At 35.2% G+C, this 26,458-nt stretch overlaps 1 protein-coding gene across 2 annotated transcripts in view; it reads right to left on the bottom strand.

Annotated features, from left to right (window-relative positions):
• Positions 1 to 5,080, bottom strand: part of TRIQK (triple QxxK/R motif containing) — a 93,994-nt gene extending 88,914 nt beyond the window's left edge. The window contains exon 1 of one of the 2 annotated variants that reach the window (XM_080802245.1): positions 4,998 to 5,080. The gene's annotated coding sequence lies outside the window, so the exon portion shown is untranslated. The remainder of the gene's footprint in view (positions 1 to 4,997) is intronic. The other variant, XM_080802244.1, reaches the window with a different exon arrangement.
• Between the last annotated feature and the right edge of the window lie 21,378 nt (positions 5,081 to 26,458).

The following is a 26,458-nucleotide window of genomic DNA, read 5'->3' as shown; positions in this document are numbered from 1 at the left end:
CCTTGATTTCAGCCCATTGAGAACTATGTCAGACTTCTGAACTACAGAGATCTATAAGATAATGAATTTGTGGTTTTTAAAGTCACTACGTTTGTGGCAGCTTGTTAAAGCAAGAATATAAATTAATACACTTCTTATTTTTAGTTTCTTCCTCATCTTTTCGTTTTACCTTTTTACCTTTCTACTGTCGCTTAATCATTGTCTGTCCTTTTTATATGGAGTTCTCCTATCCATGAAGGCCATGAATTCTTGTATTAGATGTCAAAGAATTTCCTCAAATGTTCTTCTGTAGCTTAAAATTCTTGATTTTCACAGGTATTTCACTGAATCTTATGATTAACTTTTCCTTGGATTTGTGGGGTTTTTTGATTCTACTCTATTCATTTCAAATGCTAAACCTATCCAGAATATTTTGGCATTGAATGAGACTATACAGATCATTTCTACCTAGTCAAGTCTTTTCCAAATGTATGTATGTATGTATGGGGGGGTGGGGTGGAGATGCTGAGGAAAGAAGAGGAGGCAGAGAATGGACACCTAGGAAAGGACAAAATGGAATCAGAAACTGGTTCTTTTTTAAATTATACCTTTCCATCCTTAAAAAATCTGATATGCCCCTGCCCAGAGAGATTCAGTGCTATACTGAACCACTGTGAATAATGAGAATGTATTATAATGTTCAAGCACATTCTTCATAAAAATGGAAGAACATCATAAATCTTCAACTGTATATATTAAGTTATAAGGAACTTGATGCCTGAAACATTATAAACCACCCTCCACTCCACCCAAAATAATGTATCTACTGCTGGAGCTAAGCCAAAACCTTTCAGTCCAGTGTACCTTCTACCTAGTGTAGTTATAAACTATAATCCACAAGTAGGATTTTGTCACAGGTATCCATATAATTTATTATTCTATATCCTAGAATATTCGAGTATTTTTAGTATCTATGATAAAATGTTTTTTGGGTTTAACCATCTTCCTTTTTTCTTTGCCAAAATTTTAAGTTGATCAGTCTAATTAGTCTGCTAATTTTGCAACTATATCACTACATAATACTCCTTTTTTTAAAAAACATTTTCTTTATTTATTTGAGAGAGAATGAGAGAGAGCACGAGAAGGGAGAAGGTCAGACAGAGAAGCAGACTGCGCATGGAGGTGGAAGCCCGACACAGGACTTGATTCCAGGACTCTGGGATCATGACCTGAGCTGAAGGCAGTCGCTTAACCAACTGAGCCACCCAGGCACCCACTACCTAATACTTCTATAGAAGAACTAAGCATCTTTTTAATCCTGTTGTCATTCTCCATGTTCAGTGGCTTGAAAACCATGAAACTGATAAGCTCCTCTCACTTATGCAACTGTCTCCACCTTCTGATTCAACGAAACAGAATTTGTTAAACCTCTGAGTACAGAGTATTTATCTTTCTATTGTTTAACATTCCCAAATTAAGAAGCTAAGAAATCATTTTTTCTTCTTCATGAAACTATATACCTATTTCACTCTGTTGTTGCAAAGATACTTAACAGGTATGGATGTAAGAGGTGTGGAAAGATTTAGCTCTAGGAATCTATGATCCTTATTTGTTCAGTTAGATATGTCTTGAGGATATAAAATACTATAAAATATGCATCACTATTTTCCATTAATATTGTTTTAGACATTCTGGGAGAGTATCAAAAAAGGACAATTTCTAAGCAATATTTTTATTAAAACCTTCACACTTAGAGCCAAATCTATTGATATGAAAAATATGAATACAGAGGAACAAAGACTAGGGAGAAATCTGGCCTTGCCTCATGTTTCCATGCGGCGGAACTTCACTGGAACAGTGGTTCTCAAAGGAGGTGTTTCTGGCATTGGAGGAGGGGAGGAAAATTCTTCATTGAGCTGTACCTCTATATTACACAGGGTCCCAAAAGCCAGTAGCTTTTAAACACATAGTAATAATTTAAAAACACCTCTGCGTATTTCAAATGACCTGAAGGGATCACCCAGGGTAGAAAATCAGAACACTAGGTTAACAGTCCTGGCCTCAGATCCCACTCCTTACTTGCGGCTTCCCAAAAGGAGAGTTACCTGATTGATGGCTGAAATCCACTGGTCCATATTACTCCAATGGGTAGATAGTAACTACTGCAAATCTGTAAATACTAGAGGTTTTCCTTCTTTTACTTCACTCTCCTCCCTGGATCATGCCTATCAGTAATTCTGGGTAAGTGCATCTTTTCTGCAAACTGAAGTTTTCTCTCACTGAAGTCTAGGTTCAGAGAAAAGAAGCGGAGGTAGAAAGGGACAGGAAGTACTAGTATTCATTTCTGTTTTCCTACCGAAATTATTATGCCCAATCAGCTATTTAGTAATGAAGCTGATATTGTAAACTCCACCTGTTTACAAACTAAAGAGAGAAAAAAAGCTATTATTTATTGAGGCCCTAAAAACTTTAATTTCATTAGAATGCTTTCTCGAATCCATTTGTCTTTACACCAGCTTCTCTACCAGAAATGGAGTTAAGAAAGGATAATCAAATACTAAACAATTCAAATGAAATTATAAATGCTAATAAAGAAAACAAGTGCTCCTACATACTCTTATGTTTATTACAAAAGCAATATATATTTTCTTTTTTCAGTGTTTTCCCTAATGATAATATCTACTACAGATGTCCACTTTATTGATAAACCTCGATAAGAAAATTCAGCAAACAAAATAACCTCATTTATAGCCCTTTATTTAAATATACAAATCAAGAAAAGAGCCACAGTGGAACCAACCACAATATTTTTTAGCCACAAGAAATTAAAATAGTATAAAAGATGACTCACTTAAGTTGTAGAAAAGAGTCTAGGAGTCAGGTTATGGTATTCAAGTGACATATGCTAAACATAATCACTTTTTCTTTGTCCAAAATGGACTTTGATAGAAGAGAAAGTTTATGTATTTAATGTTAATCTCAAAAATACCATTTCACATTTTCTCAAAATATTTGACAATAATTTCTCTTTCCACTGGTGTAAGTATAAGAATATCCTTTAAGAGAATGATCAAAAGGTATTTGAAAAAATTACAGCTTACATGGTTTTGAAATGACAGCAACAATCTATTGGTAGTTCCTGTTTATTAAATATTTAAAAAAAAAAAAGGATTGGCTTAAGATTCTGAATTAAAATAAACTATGGTAAATGTATTGTGGAAGAAAAGAAAAAGACCCAATTCTTTTCCCAACTATATACTCAGTCTCTCTTTGAGATGAGGCAAGGGGAGAGTAATTTCCTTATCCCTCAAGAAGTTGATCCAAAATAGGATCTTAATCCAGGACCACTTAGGCTTCCAACTGTGTCTTTCTCTAAGGGGAGAGTCAATAGCTTTCCTAGGCTTCTCAAAGTGGTATATGGCGCCAAAGAAGTCATTCCTCTTTGGATTAGAAGGTAATCTTTCCCAATCCTTTCAGGCTATGTGTATACTTTGAAAAACCAATGATGTCAAGTAAGGGGGTAGAGGGATGTCACACAAAACATTTAAGGTGCTATGTAACCAGAACTATCACAGAATCATTAACATAAAGGAAGGAACTACAGACCCAGAGTAGTTCCAATGATAAAAGAAGTCACAAAGGAAGTCTGAAAATACTTTAAGCTGAATAATCATATTTCTGTGTTTACAAATTAAGATTATAGAGACAAAAAGATAAAATGTAATCAATAACATTTTATATCTGTGTAGATCATTAATAATACTTTCATAATCAATTATCCCTTCTTACTCTTTAGGAACAAAGGGCACAGAAGCCCCACTTTATAGATGAGAAAAGTTATGAAAGTTATTGCCCAAGGACAGAATTTCCTAACCCTGCCTGTTTTCTGACTATAGGTCAAGGTTCTCCCCACTGTTATCAAGCAGTACAAGCTTCCTTCTTGGGAATTTATACAGTAAACCTAGCAGAAGGAAGTAAAAGCAGATTTTTAGCTCCTTTTGTGTTTTCTCTCTGGAATGTTTGTTCTGCTGAATCATTTGGGGCCAACTGGTACGACCAAAGAGATCTGAAGTGGTTTTCTGTGGTTACCATCTTACAGTTAATCATTGGAGGTGGGTCAGTGAAGCTAAGGGGCTTTACACGCTTAATATTACCCACTCTCCACAGAAGAGACAGAGATCATGTATTGAGGCCTGTCCAAAAATGAATAGCCTCAACTTCCTGAGCGGCTCATTATGCTCAAACGGGCACCAGTGAGAAAAAGAATTCTAGGTAGAAGAGACCAGATCTCCTATCCACCTTTCCCTAGCCATCCACATGGACACCAACACTTCGTGGGTTCAGGGATTCACCAAGAACCAAGCAAAGATCCTCTCCCCATCCCACTCCAGCGCCCCCCTCCTCCGTGCAAATAAAGCCACCTCACGCTGCCTGTTTTGGTCTGCAGATGCTTATTAAGAAGGAAAGGCGGGGGAAAGTACTGCAAAGGGTAATACTGGGGAGGGACGCCAGAGAACTACAGACCCGGAGAGGGGGACAGTAAAATAAACGAACGCGAATTAACTGACAGCACAAGGGAGCCAATCCCTAGCCAAGTGAGAGGTCGGTCTCGGGAGGTGGGCGGGACTAAAATTTCCAGGGCCCAGCGCCCCAGCCTGACACGCTGGCAGGGCGGGAACTGCGCGTTCCTTAGCAACAACGGCGGCCACGCCCACCCCGCACCCCAACACCAGACCCGACATCCCCACCCCCACCGCGAGCGTCCTGTTCTCCAGAAGGGGTCCTTAAGTTATTACCGTACCTACTGGGTTTCCCGGGCTTCGGGTGCCCCCTCTTCCAGAGCCTCCCTCCACACGGCCCGCCCAAGTGCCGCTCTCAGGGGCGGAACGACCATCTCCTAAACGCTTTGGGGGCTCGCTAAGGCCGTGCGCCCGCTTTCAGTCCCTGACCCCGAGCTTCCCTGGCAGGGCCTCCCCAGCCCCCTCGCCCTCGCCCTCGCCCTCGCCGGACACACACACCTCAGCTCAGCCAAGGCAAGGGCCGACAAACTTCGTGTCTAGCTGGAAATGTTGCTGTCCACGGTCCTGTCACTCAGAGGCAGGGGCGGGACGAGCCGGCCGCACACCCCTAATCCCAACTGGCGGTACGAAAAGAGGCGGGGCTCGGCGGAAAGGGACGCGACCAGTCCCCAGCCCGCCCTCCGATTGGTCAGTCTCTCTCCCGCCTGTGCGCGGGTCCTGGACGCCGAGGAGCCGGCCCTGCGGCCTCTTCTTCCTCCAGCGTGGAGTCCCAAACTCCAATACTTGATTTACGAGGTGACCCCAGAAATTAGAAATAAGGACTATAATTCGTTTGAGAAATATAAAACACGAGAAGTACGTTCTTTTGATTGTTGAAGGCTTCTCACTAATGTGAGAATGTGTGTACATTCCCCATCCCCACTCCCCGGGGAGCATACCTTGGAGGAAGCGTGAACTATCTCTGAAAACAATGTTGTTTGATGATGGAAGTTTTTCACAGATTAATTAATCTAGGAAAAGTGATTCCTGAATCATGAGCAACAATAAACTTTGGAGGTATGTCCAGGTATTCAGTTTTCACGTCTACTAAATAGGAATGAATTACTAAAATACTATTTTTGGAAAGCATTTGGCAGTTGAATGATTTATACCTTATAATCCCGTACTCCTCTCAACACCCAACAGAGCTGTTATTATCCAAGGCCTATGAACGATGAAACTGAGGCTCAGATAGGTTACATTTATTCAATCATTCAACAAATGAAAAAGTGCCCGTAGTCATTATTTTTTTCTGTGGCAAATTCAATTTAAAATTCTTTTTTAAAATTACGCGATTTCCAATTTAATTTTTCAATTTTTCCCTTGCTCTAGTATAAAACATTTTCCTGTAGGCCAGCCCATCGTAGTTTCCAAAAAAAAAAAAAAGCCCTTGAGAAGGGATATAGCACACAGAATAAAGAAGGACTGAGACAAGTAAAAATAGACTAACTACAAGGTCTCTGAAATCTCTCAGGATATCAGGACCAGGAATTGAATCCAAAATGTAATTTTATTTTATTTTCTCCTAAATCATTTGCTGGTCTCCAGTTCCTCTCCTAGAAATAAAGGTAGAGTTAAATGAGATTATCTTAATACTCTTAACCAGATTTGTATGCGTGTGGTTTTAAAATAGTGCAACCCTTTTTCCCTTCTATATTAAACCAATACCCAGAAGTGTTTATCTTGTCCAATACAGTAGTAATAATAACAGAAAAAACAAAACAGTATTTCTGGACAAGTGCTTTGAGATTCAATTAAAAATGTCCACTATACTATGATAAAATTGTTGGGATAAAAGGCACATTCCAATTGCGAATGATTTTATTCTCTTGTCCTGCTGAATTTTCAAATTCTTCTGAAAGCTCACTAACTATAAACACCTCTCCACAAAATTTCTTGATTTGTATGACTCATGATCACCATTATGTTTCTTTAATCTTTTAAAAATATTTGGTTTTAGACTAAAAAGAAAGAGCTATGATTGTATATTAATAAGTGTGTTATATAAATAAATACTGTAAGATTTAAATAAAAGTGGTGAATTATTTATTTGAATCCTTTTTCAATTGCATATTCAAGTAAGTACAGCAAATGCATTTGTTTAAATATTCTCACATATATAAGAGATTATACATTTAAATAAATGTATTGTATGCATGTAAATGTGTAATCATTGAAATAAACACAGCTGTATATTTCCCATATGTATAGCTCCAGATGTTTGAAGCATACATTCAAATTTATGGAACTCTACACCTTGGTATCTAGTTAAACACCCAGTAGAAAATACTGTGCTACATATACGTAAGAATACATATCAAAACTCAGTCTGCAATGAGGAAATAAGGTTAGAACAATAAATAATGAATCTCTGCCACTGAATTTCTTATCTTGAACACTTTCTTTTGAAATAGCTTGTCCTGGTGAGTTGTTCTGCAAGCACTGTACTATTTTATAAAATGAGCACTAGCCAACTTACCCTATATGAATAAGATTATTGCAAAGTAGTTTTGCAAGTATTTATCCAAACAGTTAAACTCCAAAAAATAATCTTCTGGTTAACTTCTCCACTTTGGAGTAGGAGAGTCTCATGTTATCCATGCTTCAGTTGTTTATTTTTTAACTTGTGCTTCTGCTCCAATACTTGGAACATATATAATTTGAAATTTCCCCATAGACACCAATATACATTAGAAGAAATTGTGAAGTACAAACTAACCTAATATGAAATAAAATGTATCTTAGGGATATTGAACAAGAAGTCAGTGACTAATGTAAAATTAAAGCATCCAGATGAATGAATATTCTTTTTTTTTTAGTTTTATTTTATAATTTTTTTTCAGTGTTCCAAGATTCATTGTTTATGCACCACACTCAGTGCTCCATGCAATATGTGCCTTCCTTAATACCCACCACCAGGCTCACCCAACCCCCTACGCTCCTCTCCTCCAAAACCCTCAGTTTGTTTCTCAGAGTTCTTTACCACGTAATGACAGACATGCTACATTTAAATTTGTGATAAGTTGAAATATAAATTAGAATCTAATAATTATATGTGCTAACACTTTGGTCTAGATGAATATGCATATAGCTTGAAACTTGGGGGTACCAATTTGGATCATTTGCAGAAATTATGATTCTGTCAAAATATATGAAATTCATTGGGTATATTAAAATAAGAAATATAATGTCAAATTATTTAATATTTTTCAGCAGTTCTTTGCCTTAAATTTTTAAGTTTAAATATCCGAATTAGCTCTCTCGGTAGCTGGAAAATGGCTGTGTAATAGGTCAAATATGCATATTATTCTTTCTGTTCAGTCATCTTAGAATATAAGGAGACATTTAAGGTGAATTTTGTTTAAAACATGTAAAGAAATTATTTTTCATGTGAATTCTTTTAAGAAATCCCTGTGATTGGGCGCCTGGGTGGCTCAGTGGGTTAAAGCCTCTGCCTTCAGCTCAGGTCATGATCTCAGGGTCCTGGGATGGAGCCCTGCACCGGGCTCTCTGCTCAGCAGGGAGCCTGCTTCCCCCCACCTCCTCTGTCTGCCTCTCTGCCTATTTGTGATCTCTGTCTGTCAAATAAATAAATAAAATCTTTAAAAAATATATTAAAAAAAAAAAATCCCTGTGATCCCCAAAGTCTGTGCCTGAAAATCTTGGTTTTAGCCCAAGTACTATATTGAAACCACTTAATAAAACCTTGAAAATGGGTATGCTTTTCTTAAGGAAAAACTTCCATTGCAAAATTCAGAAAATAATCAAAAAAATTTTTTTCATTAATTTGTATAATTTTGAAATTATAGCTATATAGCACATATATAGAATGATCTCCCTGGGAAGAACTGACATACATTATTAAATACATAATTCTGTGTTTGATTTTTGATTACTTCAGTGCAAGGTTGTCTCTGAAATCTGAAATAAAATTATATCTCAAAATATTCTTCAGATGATACACGAATTATTTCATGTGCATGGAAGAAAGATGATCATATATTACAAAGATTTTGAGGATATAATTTCAAACGTATAGCTGCTAGGGCTTTGGGACTCTTTCCGGGTTTGTTCTATAATAAATAAGGTGGTTATAAACCTTCTTATGTAAGTTTCCTGGTGTAGATTTTACAAGACTTTTTCTTTGGTTTATGACTATGAGTAGCATCACAGATTTGTAAAGCATGGCACATTCTAAATGAAAATATAATACTAAATTTTTTCCCCAAGATATTGTACTATTTTGCCCTCCTAACAGACGTATTTGTGAGATTCAAATGTATTAACCTTTCCAGAAAACCAAATTTCAACTTTGTTAACTTTCTCATATTTGCTTCCTATTTCAACAATTTCTGTTTTTCTTCATTATTTCTTTTTTCTACCAACTTAATTTTATTCTTCTATATACTTAGTAGAAAGTAAGATCATTGATTTAAATTGTTATCCTTTAAAATTGTAGGCATTTAAAGCTAGGAAATTACTTCTAAAGACTGCTTTAGTAATAGCCCATAAATTTTGACATGTTGTCTTTTAATTAGCATTCATGTGAAAATATTTTTAAATTTCTGTGAGTTTTATCATCGGGTTATTTATTTTGAATGTGTTGTTTGAGTCCAAGTATTTGGGGGTTTTCCAAATATCTTATTTATTATTGACATTTAATTTAATTCCATTGTTGTTAAAGAACATACTCTAAGATTTCAAACCTCTGAAAATTACTGAATAAAATTACTATAAAAACTTATTTTATAGCTGGGCATATGGTTTATCTCAATGATTGTTCCCAGTGTACTTGAGCAGAATGTGTTTTCTGCAATTGTTTGATGTAGTGTTCTATAATTCTATAATTAATAATATGTATCCTTAAATTATTGCTAAGATTCATCAGTATTATAGCCATACAATATTATATATTTAAGAGTGATCCCTCTATCCCTCTCCTTCAGACTGTCCCTAGTTTTCTCCTCTCCTCCAAGCACCCCAGAGCTGGAGTTCACAGTTGCACATTTCATACACATTACTTTACACTTCCCATTCATACATCACACTTCACAGATGCCAGAATCTTATGACATTATAATTCCATTCATCTGCCCCCACTTCATCTTTTGTATTATTGTTATATGTTTCTTTTAAATGCGTTATAAAACCTCAACTTAAAATGTATTTGCTTTTGACCTAAATAGTTAGTTTTTTTAAAAGAAAACAAAGAGAATTGTCTTTTGTATTTACTCATGTATTTACCATCTCTAGCACTTTTCTTTCCTATGTCACCAATAATATCAATTCCCTTTGTATTATAGAATTAGTAGTTTTTTCTATCCTCTACAACTTTCAATTTTCCTTTCACACAAAATATGAGATTATAAATGATTCTGTTATTGCACACATATATATATGCATATACTTGAAATAAAAATGAATACAAATAAACTCATACATATGCATATATTCATTTTTACTTTTGAACATTTTCTTTGGACTCAACAAACATGTCTACACATTTCAATTATTTCTTGCAACATTAATCTGAAGTTACATTTACTATCCTATCCTGCATCATCTTCAGAAATAAAGAAATTGAGGCTCAGAGAGATTAAATTTTTAACAATTGCTTTACAAAGCCATTAAAGCTTATTGTATACTTTTATTTTTTAATTAGCATCCATCTTTCCTAATCTAACACTGTAAGATTCATCCATTCTTCAATACTGTATAGTGCTTAGCTCACTGTTGGGAAGCTCCTAGGTAGATCTTCAAAAATGGTAATGAATAAATAAAAGAGAAAATCCAATTTTTAGATAGAGATATAGGTATAGGTATAGATGCTGGATCAAAAATGCAATTAGAGCACATTTTTTCCTACCCCCGACCCTGCCTCTGGCAACCACCAATCTGTTCTCTGTATCTATAAGCTTGATTTTGTGTTGTTTTGTTTTGGGAGCAGGGGGTGTTTGTTTTGTTTTCCTTTGTTCTTTTTTCTTTTTAGATTTCAGATATAAGAGAGATAATATGGTATTTGTCTTTCTCCGACTTATTTCACTTAGCATAATGCCCTTAAGGTCCATTCATGCTTTCACAAATGGCAACATTTCATTCTTTTTTAAGGTTGAGTAATATTCCACTATGTATTTTATATATAATATAATCCGTTATATATGCACATATATATGTATATATATGCACATTATATATGTATATATATACACATTATATATATATATAATTGTGGTGTGTATATATATATATATACACACCACAATTTCTTTATCCCTTCATCAATGGACACTTAGGTTGTTTCTATATCTTGATTATTATAAATAATGCTGCACTGAATATTGGGGTTTATACATCTTTTTGAATTCGTGTTTTCATTTTCTTCAGATAAATACCCAAAAGTGGAATTGCTGGATCGTATGGTAGTTCTATTTTTAGGTTTTGGAGGAACGTTGCATGGTGTTTTCCATAGTGACTACACCAATTTACATTTAGCCAAAGCAGTCTTGAGAAAGAAAAACAAAGCTGAAAGCATCATGCTCCCTGAATTCAAACTATATTACAAAGCTATAATAATTAAAACAATTATTATAAAAACAGACACATAGATCAAAGGAACAGCATAAAGATCCAGACATAAAAACACCATGTGTATTAGGTCAATTAATTTACAACAAAGGAGTCAAGAATATGCAATGGGGAAAGAAGTCTCCTCAATAAATGGTATTAAGAATTAGTATTTTTTAGTAGTTCAGGTGTATTGGTGATATTTTTTCTCAGTTTTTGTTTATCTGAAAATGTCTATCTCTTCTCTCCTTTTTGAATATTACTTAGAATTCAGGTTAAAAGTAATTTTTCTTTGAGCACTTTAAATATGTCATTCAGTTGTCCTCTTGCCACCAGGTTCCTTTTGTGAGGTGATTATTTATCTTACTGTACCTGTTTGCAATCTGTCTCTTGTCCCCTACCTCTGACTGCTTTCAAGATGCTATCCTTGTTTTTCAGCCTTGTGACTATTGTGTGTCTAGATGTGTACATGTGCTTCCCTTTGTATTTATCTTACTTTGATTTTGCTGAACTGGGATTTATAAGCAAAGGCTTTGTATTATTTGGGAAGTTTTTGGCTATAATTTTTCAATTAACTTCTCTGGCCCATTGTAATTCTTTTTTCATTCTTATTTTTATCTTTTATTGATGTACAGTTGATAGACAATATTATATTGGTCTCATAGCGATTTGACAATTATATACAGTATGCAGTGCTCACCTGATAAGAGTAGTTACCATCTCCTCTTTCATTCTTTAATCCCAGTTACATGAATGATAATGTATCATCGAGATCACTGGGGCTCTGGTGATGTTTAAAACTTTACTCCTTGTTCTCGTTGTATGTGTGTGATTTTTTTTTTTAAGATTTTATTTATTTATTTGACAGAGAGAGATCACAAGTAGGCAGAGAGGCAGGCAGAGAGAGAAGGTGAAGCAGGCTCCCTCTGAAGCAGAGACCATGACCTGAGCCGAAGGCATGTGCTTAACCCACTGAGCCACCCAGGTGCCCCCACTTCTGTTGTTTTTAATATGCCCTTAAGCTTATTCAGTTACTTTTTTAATCAGTTACTACAGAATTTTTAGAATACCCATTTAAATGTTTGTTATATTTCTATTTGTTCTATTTCTACCTACCAAGATTCCTTAACCCTTCATTCATTAAAGCTGCATTTCCCTTTAAGTTCTTGAACATGTTTATAATATTTGTTTCAAACACTTTACCTAATAATTAAAACATCTAGGCCTTCTCAGGATCAGTTTTTATTGACCACTATTTTCTTTGCTGTTGGTCATATTTTCCTGTTTCTTTGCATATCTGGTGACTTTTTATTGAATACTGAACATTGTTGATGATACAATGTAGGGGTCTATAGGATGTTAAATTCCTCTGAAAAGTGGTTTTTTGTTTGTTTGTTTGTTTTTTATTAACAGCAGGTTCAGTTATATCCAATCACCTTGCGTTTGTCTAAGCTTGGTTTTATACTATGTGAAGGTGGAAATTCACATAGTGAAAATTCCAAAATGATTCCCAAGACCCTTTGCATTGGCTATCCTCAAATTCCAAACTCTATTTACCCTCCTGTTCTTGTTTAGGCTTGGTTTTAAGCTCTGTTTGCATAGATCCAGAATCGTTCTTACTTCAGGATATGGCCCTTGTACCTAAGTTGGGGTTGTTCTGCTGTCTCAGTTTTATTTCTGAAGTATTTCTGAGGTTTCTTCATTCTACTTGGGCTGAAATTTCATCTCTTAGCTCTCATTAATCTGTAATAGCTTTATTCTTTTCCCAGTCTCATAGCCGCTGGTCTTTGGTAAGGCTTACAATGTCTTTTGTTACATAAGCCCAGCCTATTCCTTGGCCAAAGACTTTGTAGGAAACCCCCAAACAGACTTTTGGATCCTTCCTAATGTGCATCTTTCTGCTCTCCAATATCCTGCCCTGCCGATTCCAGCTGTTTTGACAACCTCAGACACTAACATCTGCCTCTACTGATCTGTGAAACTGATGTGCTTTGCTTGTGCTTCAACTCCTTATGCTGTGATCAGAAAATTGGCTTCAGACAGAGAACTGCAGTGAACCTGGGGCTCATGTCCAGTGTTTCCCTTCTTTAAGGAATCACAGACATGTGCTAACTCTTGCCCAATGCCTGAAAAATATTGCTTCCTATATTTTGTCCAGCTGTAAGGTAGAAGGACTAGTTTAGCACTGATTATTCTGTCATGGCAGGAAGCAGAAGTTCACATTGATATTTGAATTTTTATTTTGTCTTAAAATTTTGCTAAACTTTTTAAAATTGTCTGCATCATTTTATTTTTTACATAATCATTTGGTACACAATGACTTTCTTCTTTTCAGTATTTATTAGTTCTTTATCATGCTACAATGTTGAATAGAAGTGATGATGGTTGGCATTCTTATCTTCTCTGTATTCTAAGGAAATCTTTAAACATTTTGATGTGGGGAGCAAAGGGAAAAGAAAAAAAATAAATTTCCTTACGACTTATAGCCGATTGACAAATCCTTGAGACAGGCAGAGTGACCTTGCTCTAGCAAATCAACTGCCTCAATGCTAATACTCTAGCTTAACATTAGGCCAGCCTCCAGGATCCTTTAAGTCTCCTTTAACATATACAAATTTCTTTGGAAGCTTCCTTTGTTTGTATCCCCTAAGATATATGTTAGCAATCATTCTCCAAGCTGATATTTATCTGAAGGATCTCATGACTAAGGTTTCATTAGACAGTAGTAAATGACCTTTTTCTAACAACAGCTAGCCCCTCAAGGTCCTGGAAACTTTGTTTCCAGATTCCTTGGAGACTTACCCTATCCCTAACCTCCTCCTAACTAGAAAGTATACAACACAGGCCACTCCTCACAACCCTGGTGCATTTCTTTCTGCCTACGCATCCTGTCCCCATGCTTTCATAAAACCACCTTTTTGCACTGAAAACACCTCAAGAATTCTTTTTTGACCATTCACTCTGAACCCCAATATTTTTACATCAATTTTATCATTAAGTATTTCTTAGCTGTGAACTTTTTTATGGCATTCTCACCAGGATAAGGAAGTTGCTTTTACATCTAGCTTTTAAAGATTAAAAAAAAAAAAATCCTAGGTAAATATTGGCTTTATCAAATATATTTCTGCATATTTGAAATGATCATGTTTTTCAACTTTTCCTATTGGTGTAATGAATTAGATAATTTTCAGTATTGACGTTAACCCCAGGGGCTTTCCCACTATCCTACCAGGTGCAGCCAAAGCCCTGGCTACTGGCCCAGATAAACAGTTGGCCATGCATAGGGCTTCAGTGGGTCATTGGGAACCAAAAACTTTCTTCATCTTTTGGCACCAGGCCACATGATAATGACCCCAAACAGGAGAGTAACACCACCATCTTCTGTACCTGGGCCAAAGAGACAAGGAAATGAACTAAGAGAATGGATAAGGCCTGTCCCAACAAGTGGTAGTCCAAGCAATCCGAAAACTCTAGCAAAACCCAGTATTTCCCCTTAATTTTTATTGAGCTCTAAAATGTATCACTCAAGGTCAGCTTCATGGCGTGAGAACTATATGAGTCCAAAGGACCCCAGGCTCAGAAGGGCCCTGTGTTTGGTTAATGCTATACTGTTGCCATCACGAGATTCTTAATAATTTTATCTTTGAATTTGTCTTTTGTAAAGGGAGTCTTATTGGATAACAGAGGATGTGCATGAACAGAGGAGATGTACACAGTACACAAGTTTGCCACCATCTTGGCATCCCATTGCATGTAGAGTTCAGGATGCCCTGTGAGCACAGAATTCTAGTGGATTATGATGTGTGGGAGTTCAGCATGACACAAAATACAAGGTAAGTATGTTATGAAAGTCAATGGCAATACTAATAGTGCATTGGTAGAATGTTCACATATAAAGAAGTGAAACAGGTGTGTCTGGGTGGTTTAGTAGTGAAGTGTCTGCCTTTGGCTCAAGTCATGATCCCAGGGTCCTGGGATTGAGCCCCACGTAGGGCTCCCTGCTCGGCAGGAAGCTTGTGTTTCCTCTCTCTCGCTATGTCTGTCTCTGTCAAATAAATAAGATCTTTAAAAAAAAAAAGAAGTGAAATAAGAACAGTTGAGTTAGTTTTGTGCTGTGTTACTACTGTTTTAGCAAGAACAAAATGCATATGCATGTATGAGCTATGACATATGTATTGTATAATTTCAGTGGGTGCTTATCAGCAACTGACCAAGGATACCTGGTTGTATAACATGCATTGCTCCAAGTGGTTTGCTCTTATGCACTTTACTTCTATATATGTTATGAGAGCAGCCCTATGTTATTATTTTTCTTTACTAATTTTCCTTTAGAAATAATTTTAAAACATGAAAAAAGGTCTTTTATCTTTACCTACACATTTATAATTTGTGGTGTTGTTTACTCCTTTTGTGGATGCATGTTTCCACTGCATATTATTTTCTTTCTGCTTGAAGGACTTCCTTGAACATTTCTTATGGTGCCTCTAGTGATGATTTCTTTTGTATGATGGAGTAAGTCTTTATTTTGTCTTCACATTTTAAGGCATTGTTGGTGGGTATAGAAGTCCAGGTTGGTGGTTTTCATTTCAGTATTTCAAGGATACTACCCCACTTTCTTCTTCCTTGTGTTATTACAGTAAGAAGTCCGCTATCCGCTATCATTTTATATCTGTTCTTCTATAAGTTATGATTCTTTTCTCTTTGATTGCTTTTAAGATTTTCCCTTTATCAGTCCCTTTAAGCAATTTCATTTTATGTTACAATGTAGATTTCTTCGTGTTTCTTTTGTTTGTGGTTTGTTGAGTTTCTTGGACCTATATGTTTTTTTAATTATTTTTGTTAAATTTGGAAAATTTTCAGTCATTTTTGCTTCAAATATTTTTTCTATCCTCCCACTCTTCGTCGCCTTCAAGGACCCAAAACACATACACATTAGGTTACTTGACCTGTTTATATTTTTCTGTATTTTTCTCTCTCTCATATACTTTAAATAGTTTGTATTGCTCCTTTCCATTATATTCAAGTCATTTATTTTTTTGTTGTTAATCCAATCCAATGTATTTTTCATATCAGAAATTTCTTACTCTATCTAGAAGTTTAATTTGATAACTTTTTCTGTATCATTCATTCCTTTCCCTCACAGATTCCTCCTTTCCTCTACTTTCTTTATTATTTAGAAGATAATTATAAGAACTTTCATCATTCTTTTCTACTAACTTTATCATCTGTGTCCCTTCTGGATTTGTTACTATTGACTGATTTTTTTTTTCATTGTATGAGTCATATTTTCCTATTTATTGGAATACCTGGCAAATTTTTTAATTGAATGCCAAACATTTTGAACTTTACCTTATTGGATGCTAGAAATTTTTGTGTTCCTAAAATATTCTTGAGCTGTTTTCTGGAATGCAGTTGTTACTTAGAAACAATCTAGTCTTTTTCAGGCTTGCTTTTAAGCTTAACAAGGCAGAAGCAGAGCAGCCTGTAGTCTATTAATCTTTCCCCACTACTGACCCAAAACACTTGTGCTCATTCTAACCAGTGCCCTTTGAATTATGATGTATTTCCACTTTGGCTGGTAGAACATGAACTATTAATTGCTCAGTGTTAGCCCTATAGGTTGTCGCCTCTGCCTCTTCCAGGTAGTTTTTTCTCAAACTCAGGTTGTTTCTTCACCCACACTCACTGATCAGTACTCAGCTGAAATTTGGAGAGGTAACTTTTATGTCTCTGTAGAACTCCCACTCTGCAGTTTCTGAGGTCTGGGTTTTCTTCCTGTGAACTGTAGCTGCCTTGGCCTCACCAGATACCCAACTCCATCATCTCATCTGAGGGGTACCAGCATCCCCTCCACCTGCATCTTCTCTCCCTGCCCTGTGGCCTAGGAAATGTCCAAGCTATAAACAGGGGCATTGAGATACCTGACTTCAAATTTTTTCCTCCCCCCCAGGGATCAGTGTCCTGTGCTGCCTAATGTCCAGTGTTTGAAACCATTGTTTGACATATATACTTGAATTTTTTGTTTCAGGTAAAAGTTAGATCTGATCTCCATTACTTAATTATAATGAAGAACAGAAGTCTTGAGTTTCTCAATTTTATTTCAAAATTAATCAGTGCCTTTTGGTTGTAGGAGAAAGGTGCAGTCTTTTCAGAGAGGATTTGTATCACCACAGTAAGCAAATTAGGGCAGTAAAAATGTAGAATCATTTAAAACTTAATTGAGGGGCTTCTGGGTGGCTCACTTGGTTAAGAATCTGCTGTGGGCTTCAGTCATGATCTCAGGGTCCTTGGATCAAGCCCCACATATGGCTCCTCACTTAGCAAAAAGTCTGCTTCTCCCTCTCCTTTTTCTTCTCCTCCTCCCCCCAACTTGTCCTCTCTCTTTCCCTCTCTCTCAAATAAGCGAAATCTTTAAAAAAAAATTAATTGAAGCATAAAAATCTCAACTTTTGACTGCACACACATGTAAAGTCTAGCTTGTGGCTACAACTTCTCAGGGATTTTTTTTTTTCTTTTCTCTGCTTAGAAACAACAATAATAGTTCTTTGAGGATAGAGGCATGAGTCTATTTAACTTTGCTTCCTTCTTACACTGAGGTTCCCAACTCAATGTTTGAGAGTTTCCTATCAGATTTCCCACCCTGGGTGGGCCCTGACTCCTAAAGGCTGTGAAAATCACTGAAGTTTCTACCTTTGACATATAGATTCTAAGAAAAAGCTATTTCGATATTCCTGCTACTTGCTGAAATACAAATGATGCAGTTAACTGTTACTGCATAACACCCCACCATAAATCCAGTGGTACAGAATGACAATAATTTTATTACGATCAAATTAGGCCTCAACAGGAAGTGCTTGTCTGTTCCATGATTTTTGAGGTCTCAGCTGGGAAGACTAAGCTGCTAAGGAAGGATGCAAATGGCTGGTAATTGGAATTGTCTCTAAGCCCTTCTACACAAATGTCTGGTACCTGGATCAAGATGTTTTGAAAGCTGCATTGCACTTAGCTGGAGCTGTTGACAGGAGGACCTATATATAGCCTTGAGGTGTGGCTTGGGATTCTCACAGCATGAGGTCACATTGCAGAAGATCTGTGGGATGGAATAAATTATTATACTTATTTTGGGAAAATGAGATTTGCCATACCTTCTCTTATATTTGTGGTTGAAATGCTTTAATCTTACTAACTCTTTGGATATATACATATATAAGCATTTTTCATTGTTTTTAGCTGTTTTCAGCATTAAGAATTAAGCAATGAAGAATTCTAGGGGTCATTCTGGGCATTTAAGGCTTGTATCACTGGATATGGAACTCTCAACTGCTATATTTATTTTAAAATCAATTTTTCAAATTCCATGAAAGTCTTACTGACATTTTGGTGGGCATTTCACTGGTATTACTGATTTTTAGATGCCTTTTTAATATTGTGTTCTCATTCTTGAGCATATATATTATGTCTTTTTATAGTTTGTTAACCAAAATTTTGTAATTATCTCTATTCACATGCACATTTTTCTTTAGGTTTGTTTTTTTGGGATGTTATAGTTTTTGTGGTTTTATGAGTGGTATTCACTACATGCTGCTATATTTTCTAATTGCTTACTACTGGTTTGTGGGAAAGCCATTGATTTTTGCATATTGATCTTATATCAAGCCATTCCACTTGCTTCTTAGCTGTTGTCAGTTGTGCTCCCTGATTATTTTGAAACTGAGGATCACATATGAATGACAGAGTTGTTTCTTCCTTTTCAATGTATGTAACACTTTATTTTCATTATTGCAGTAGCTAGGGCCTCCAACATAATGTTGAAGAAAAGCAATAATAGAATCTTCATCTTACTATAACCTGTAATTTGAAATATTTTTAAAGTTTCACCATTGTGATAAGGTGTTCACATACATATCTGGTACTTTATTAAATTACAAATGTTCTATTCTAGACCTGTTTTGTTAAATGCTTTTATTATGAATGGATAGTTATTTCTATTAAATGTTTATCATTTCTCATTGAGATAAACAAATAACATTTTACTATTATTAAGTTAATAGATATTCTAATATGGAAATATACTTCACCCTGAAGAAACACTACCTAGTCATGCCTTCTTTTGAAAACGCTGCTTAATTTGACTTGTTAATATTTTATATTGTTTTTATTTATTTTATAAGTATAAATGGCATATTGTGGGGGGGGGCGGGGTGTGTGTGTGTGGTGTTTGCTAGCATTGCTCACTTTTGGTAGCTATTGCCTATACTAGGTTAAGTGAGTTAGGTAGCTCTACCTTATTTTCTTTGTTCTGGAACTCTTTCCAGAAGATGAGAGATTGTTTATTTTTAAAATCTTACCAGAACTCACTATCTTGGCTAAAATTATCTGGGCTTACTGCTGCTTCAATTTCTTGTAAGGTTAAAGGTTTAATTCAGTTGTTCCAATTCCTCTTGAACACACTTGGAAATTCACATTCTCCTACAAGCATATGCACTTTTCATAGTTTTAAAAATTTATGGCATAAATTTTGTACAGTCTCTTACAATATTTTAAACTTTATTCAGTAACTTTGTCCATTTGAGTTCCTAATGGGTTTCTCCCTTTTCTTTAATGATCATACTTCTAGCTATTTTTTATATTTATCTCTCCAAAAATCTTGTTTTTTATTTCTGTTGATCAACTTTAGAATTTCTTTTTGCTTCTTGTTATTTTATTAATATATACTTTAATTTCCTGACTTCTTTTTTTAAAGTTTATGTTATTTTTGTTCTGTATTTATTACTTATTTTTAATCTTTATTGTTTTCTAATAATGCATTTAGGCTCATAAATCTTTTTCTGAATTCTGTCATGGATACCCAGTATACATTTTGTTAAATAGTGATTTCATTCTTTAAAAATAGTTTATTTGGGGGCACCTAGGTGGCTCAGTGGGTTAAAGCCTATGCCTTCGGCTCAGGTTATGATCTCAAAGTCCTGGGATTGAGCCCCACATCGGGCTTTCTGCTCAGCAGGGAGCCTGCTTCCCCTCTCACCCCCGTCTGCCTCTCTGCCTACTTGTGATCTCTGTCTGTCAAATAAATAAATAAAATCTTTAAAAAAAAAAAACAGTTTATTTTTTTTTCTTAACAAAGAATTGTTTAAGAGCATTTTCTTTAATTAATAGGTTTGTAGATTTGGAGGGGGTTTGGAAGAGAGCTGATTTTTTTTGTTAATTTCTTATTTTGCATCTTCAATGAATATGGCCTCTGTGATATCAGTGTTTGGTGGCTTTTTTGAGATTTGTTTTACAACTTAGTACATAGTTGTTTTCTCTTTTCTTTCAGTGTCCCTTTTGTGCTTAAATCATCTACTGAATACAAACTTCTGTAAAATTCTATGTATTTCTACTAAATTGATATTGTATCCTTTTTCTTTGTGGTGAATCTAGAATTAACATATATTATACTTTACTTAAACCCTTAATTTTTTCTTCATTTTCTGTTTCAAGTTTTCATTTAAATTCAAGTTAGTTAGGGGTACCTGGGTGGCCCGGTAGGTTGATAAGTGCCTCTTGGTTTCAGCTCAGGTTATATTAGGGTTGTGAGATTGAGTTCCAAACTCAGCAAGGAGTCTGCTTGAAGATTCTGGCCCTCTGCTTCTACCCTGACTCATATGTGCATGTACTCTGTCTCTCAAATAAATAAATCTTTTATAAAAATGTTTAAATAAATTCTTGTTAGTTAACATATAATGCAATATTGGTTTCAGGCATAGAATTTAGTGATTCACTAGTTGCATATAATATCCAGTGCTCATCACAACAAGGGCCCTCCATAATATCCAACACCCATCTAGCCCATTCCCCACCAATCTCCCCTCCAGTAACCCTCAGTTTGTTCTCTGTAGTTAGGAGTCTCTTAAGGTTTGCCTCCCTCTCTCTTTTTCCCTCCTACCCCTATGTTCATCTGTTTTGTTTCTTAAATTCTACATATGAGTGCAGTCATATGGTATTTGTATTTGACTGGCTTGTTTCACTTAGCATAATACATTCTAGCCCATCAACATCATTGCAAATGGCAAGATTTCATTCTTTTTGATAGCTGAGTAGAATCTTCCTCTGTGTGTGTGTGTGTGTGTGTGTGTGTGTTATGTGTGTGTGTGTGTATAACCCGAACCCTAACCCTAACCTGTATATACCACATCTTCTTTATCCCTTAATCAGTCGATGGACACTTGGGTTGTTTCCATAGTTTGGCTATTGTTGATGATGGTGCTATAAACATCAGGGTCCATGTACCTCTTCGAATCAGTATTTTTGTATCCTTTGGTTAAATATCTAGTAGTACAATTTCTGGATTGTAGGGTTGTTCTATTTTTAACTTTTAAAGACCCTCCATACTATTTCCTGACTAATTTTTATATCCCTGATTCAACAAATCAAAAGTTTCTAAAGGTAGGTATTAAAGATTCTACCTATGATTATGGATTCATTAAATTTTTTGTGTATTGATCAATTTTACCTTATGTATTTCTCAATTTTGCTTATTGGTACGTAAAGAACATTTATTGCTCTATACTGTTAAAATTCCTATATTAGATTTCATTAGTATGCCATATCCCTTCCCCTCTTTAATGCTGCTTACCTTAAATTCTATTTGGTCTAATATTAATATTCCTATTTATTTTCTTTTCTTAACAAGTTTCTGGTTTATTTGTTTTTCATTTCTTCCTTTACTTCCTAACATAATGTGTCCTTTGCTTCAGGTGAGCTTTCTTCTACTGAGTGCAATCTCCTTGGGATCTTTTAAATTTTCCCATAGTTTCTAGACCAAAAATGGATATCCTTCTTGTTTTCCAGTACAATCATGGATATTTGAAAAATATTTTTACTATGAACTCCAAGAAATTGAAACAGGATAAGATACAGAATTCACCTAGTGTATCATTTTGATCCTAGTATATTAATAGTATTTTAGACTCTGTAACTTATCATATCTCACACACATGATTTCTCCTTATGAAAATAATACCTTTCATTTTATATTACAGAACATATAGTAAAGCCCCATTTTCATAATATCCAGATAAGTAAATAAGATTTTCTATTTTTGCAAGAATCTTAGAAAAATCAATAAGTGGAGACAAAATAGAAATAATTAAAATCAACAATTGGTAGTAAAAGAGGCTATTAATTTTGAAAATTTGGCTTCTCTTTGGTAATTTTTTTATTTGAAGTCTGCTAAATTAACAATTGCATCATTTGCAATATTACCTTACTTGGGTATTTTTCTATGGAAAACATAATTTTGAGATTCAATTAGACTTAAAAATGGAAAAGCTAGACAGTTGGTCCACTTTAATTTTAGCAGTGTATATTTTCTGAATTTCAATGGAAATCATATTTTTATATATATTTGTTGTGGAATGTTAAACTATAATTGTACTCTGCAAACTCAATAAAGTGTTTTGTCAGCCAGCCGAATACATGAATACTGGACAAGAAAAAATTCCGTCAGCAATCTGACACTCACTGAATTAACCATATGTTGTTCAGTTGTGAGAAATGTCCATGATAAGGACAAGATCATGATTGACTGCTTTCAAGGCAATTTTATCCTGCTAGAACAGCCACCAGAACTGATGCAAAAATCGGAAAGAAATAATTTTTCTATTTCTGAATGGTAAGGTAAATTAAGGATACGCTGGTCTTTTAAGTGTTACTGTAAACTCAGATGCCCCAAATATCAATGAGAACTATTATATTCTCTTTTCCATACAGCTAACTGTCCTCTATTATGCTTTCTGAAGAGGGTCACATTATAAGCCCAGAAGATAAAGTTATGATGTGATATGAGGCTCTTCTTCCTCTTTGGTGGGGGGGGCGGTGATAGTGCCTAAAGGGAGTATTAAGAGAAAGACGGACCTTGCTGCAATCCATTTTGAGAAGCTTTGGAGCCCTTCAGAATTAAATTTGAATGTTAGGTCTATTCAATCTATATGTGACAGATTGGGCAAATTACTTAATGTCTCTGTGCCTCAAGAGTTCTCATCCATAAAATTAAGATAATAATATCCAGTTCACCGTGTTGCTATAAAAATTATACAAGATGATGTTCAAAAAGTTACAAATATAGGGAAGTCCGTGGTATGAATTATATGGTTTTTCAATTTAAATTTACTCTAAACTACTTTTATTTACTCTGTAAGTGCTACACTAAAGAGAGGAGCCGGGTTGCTCTCTATGTGCTGAGACACTATTAGTCTCTTCAGATTGCTTTCCTGGAAGTAATGACCCAAAGCAGAAGCAGACAGGAGATGTGAGAACTTCACTTCAACTCAAGTCAAAACAAAATATTTTGCAACTGTTCTTATGCACAGAGTAGAGTAACTGCTATAAGAAACAAGTGCCAAATTTCAGCGGTTTCACAGATTAAAGGTCTACTTCTTGCTGACTTCACAATTGATATAGGAAGGCAGTGAGGCCTCTGCTCCATGAAGTCACCCAGAGCATCAGGCTTCTTTCATGTACAGTTTCCACTGTCCCCAGGTCTTGAAGATCTTGGGTAAATCCATTGCATCTGGCAAACAGATTAAAAAAAGAGAGAGAGAAAGAGAGAAACACATGGATGCATTCTTAGGTATCACACATAGAAGCAGTATATGTCATTTCCAAATTTTTCATATTGTTTTGGCCAGAATTTAGTCATACATGGTCCCACCTTCTAGAAGAGGGGAGGCTTGGAGATATACTCTGTGTACCCAGGGTGGAAAAAAAATAGAGTTTGATAAACAAATGACATTGTTTCAGCCACAGGTGTCATTTGGTCAGACATCGAAATATGGGCAGAGAGTTCACTGAATTTTTCTTTTTAATTTTCTCACCTAAGTTTTTGCATGCTCCTTTCAAATAGTTTTGAAAATAAACATCCAAGAGTAGTTACAGTTTGTTAATCAGCTCAGCAGTGCTGGATTTTCAGGCCCAGCTCTTTGTAAAGCTGAAGTGACTCAACCTCTCCAAGTTTCATTCACCTGAAAAATGTGTCTAAATCACAGAAATGGAAAGTTAAATTGAAATAGTACATGAAAATGTGTTTATAAATTAGAAAGCACGAGGCATTATTTTTACTAATGAAAAGATGGCTGAAAAATTACTATAATGATGACATGGCATTCCATTTCCACTTTGCCCTATCTTCATCAAGTCCATTAGCATCCCTGTGCAAATCATGTTGTTTAAATATGAGATGTATATTTGAATTTCACATGTACTATACAGAAGAAATCTATATTTAGTTAACACTTTCTTATACTGAGAAGGTTCCAGTGAGCTATGAGGTAAAAATAATGAAGTCATCACAGGGGACAGGATCTTACCATTACATAATGAGCCAAGGATTTAGAAGACAAAGATTCAAATGAAGAAAAGGGAGAAAGGAATTTGTAAAGGTCACATTAAGCAGGGATCTGAAAAGTGGAGAATTCAGTTCGTTGTTAACATTATATTAGATATCAGAATAAGAAAAAAACCTAAGTATAGGGTCTTAAGCTAATTCTCATTAAAGAATTGAAAAGAGGAATTTAATTCTTTAGTTCCCTTTTATTCTGTTGATAGACATTAGCCTACCTTTTAAACATACTTCCTTTGCAATAAATCATTACTTATTTAACGTTTACAACTTTGTCCTTAATCACCTAAATGGAAACGTAAGATCAAATAGTTTTTCCTGCAAATTGGAAGATAATGTGCCAGTTCAATGAAGTCCCAAGTTATAATTTTTAGGTAGGTTGAAAAATGATTTTTTTCTCTCACCTCTCTTAGCTTCCATTTTGACTTTCTCTGTCTTTTCCCTACATTTTCTTCATTATTTTTCCAAAAGTTTTCTTGACTATGTATGTATTTTATGTATTTAGTCTGTAAAATCTGGAAACCACAGCAAGGATATTCAACTAATATGCATAATGCTCTTGTGTTACCTCTAACTGAGATAATTCCATTTAGAATAAATTAGTTATTCTGCTAATTACCATGACCAATTCATCTCCACCTTCATGTGTCCAAAGGTTAATAAATTCATTGTCTTAATTTTTTTCCTACACTCAAGTCGGATACTACTGTATATTTATTTCATTTTAGTTTTCTTTTTTTTTTAAGTCAACGGCCACTGTGGTAGATATTGAATGACTATTATTGTTCTAGAAACTTATATAATACTTCCACTTTTCTTTTTCATTTCCTGACAACTCCCAGATGAACTCTCAGTAGATGAAATCCATGAACCTATTTATTCCTGGTAGAAAAAATGTGGGAGATAGCTTAATTTAGAGACATTAAAGGAGATTTGTCTTCACTATATTTTCAGTTGCCATTCACTATGGGAAACCAAAGGCTAACATTCAATCTCATGCACTTACTGTTTGTCCACGTCTGACATATCCTAAAGTCCTCTAAGTTTTCCCCAGGCCTTGTTGTCATAAAGAGTCTGACAAACTTGGCCAAAAACATGTTAGTTAAGTGAGGAAAATATAAGTAAAATTATTTTTTGTTGTTGTTGCTGTTGATGGAAATTGAACAGACCTTTCAGCTAAAAGTAAAAAAGGGAGCTTTATTCAAGCCCACGTTAGGACAGCTGCCCAGGAAACACACTCTTACCAGGAAATAAAGTGTTTTGGACAACGAACAGTTTCTACAGGGTTATATATTTTTTTTACATTTTGTAGAAGCTCAAAGGATTACAGATTAGCATATAGGGAGAAATCGCAAGTTTTATCACAAAGGAATTCAGTGAGTAGGAGCATTGATCAATTATCTGAAGGACAAATGGGCTTCTTTTAGGCTACTCGTTCACAAAACAGTTGGACATACAATGCATGATGGAGGGCCATAAATCAGGCTTTAGTTTGAACAAAGTTTATATACAGTCATTTTGACTTAGAAAGAAATCTAAAATAACTTCTCTTGTGTATCAGGCCTTGAGAGAGTTTTCTCCATCATTACTGTTGTTATAAAACTGTATTATACATTCCATGCCCAGAATATAGTCAATAAGAGGCCACATAAGGTGGCCATTAGCATAATCCAGGTTCTAACCTCTCATATTTACAGGCTAGGAACACTGATTTGTCAGTTTACCAAAATTAATAACAGCCCAATATTCTCTATAGTCACAATAATTTGCAGTAGCAATTTAATTGTTAAGAGCACCAGATGCTTTTCTGCTTAACTAGCAAATTTTCTCCCTATATCTGAGTTATGTGGGATGTTGAATTACTGAAAAGGTATCTGTGGCCTTACACCTAGCAAACTAGTTCTAGTTAAGTGATTTGAACATACAATGATATAGAGAGATGTTAGGGTTCAAAGCCGACAGCCAAGAAAAATATTCT

Source organism: Martes martes, assembly GCF_963455335.1.
Source record: "Martes martes genome assembly, chromosome: 4".
Taxonomy (NCBI): Eukaryota; Metazoa; Chordata; class Mammalia; order Carnivora; family Mustelidae; genus Martes; species Martes martes.
The sequence above is the reverse complement of the archived record's forward strand: the minus strand, read 5'-3'. Positions and strand labels throughout refer to the sequence as shown.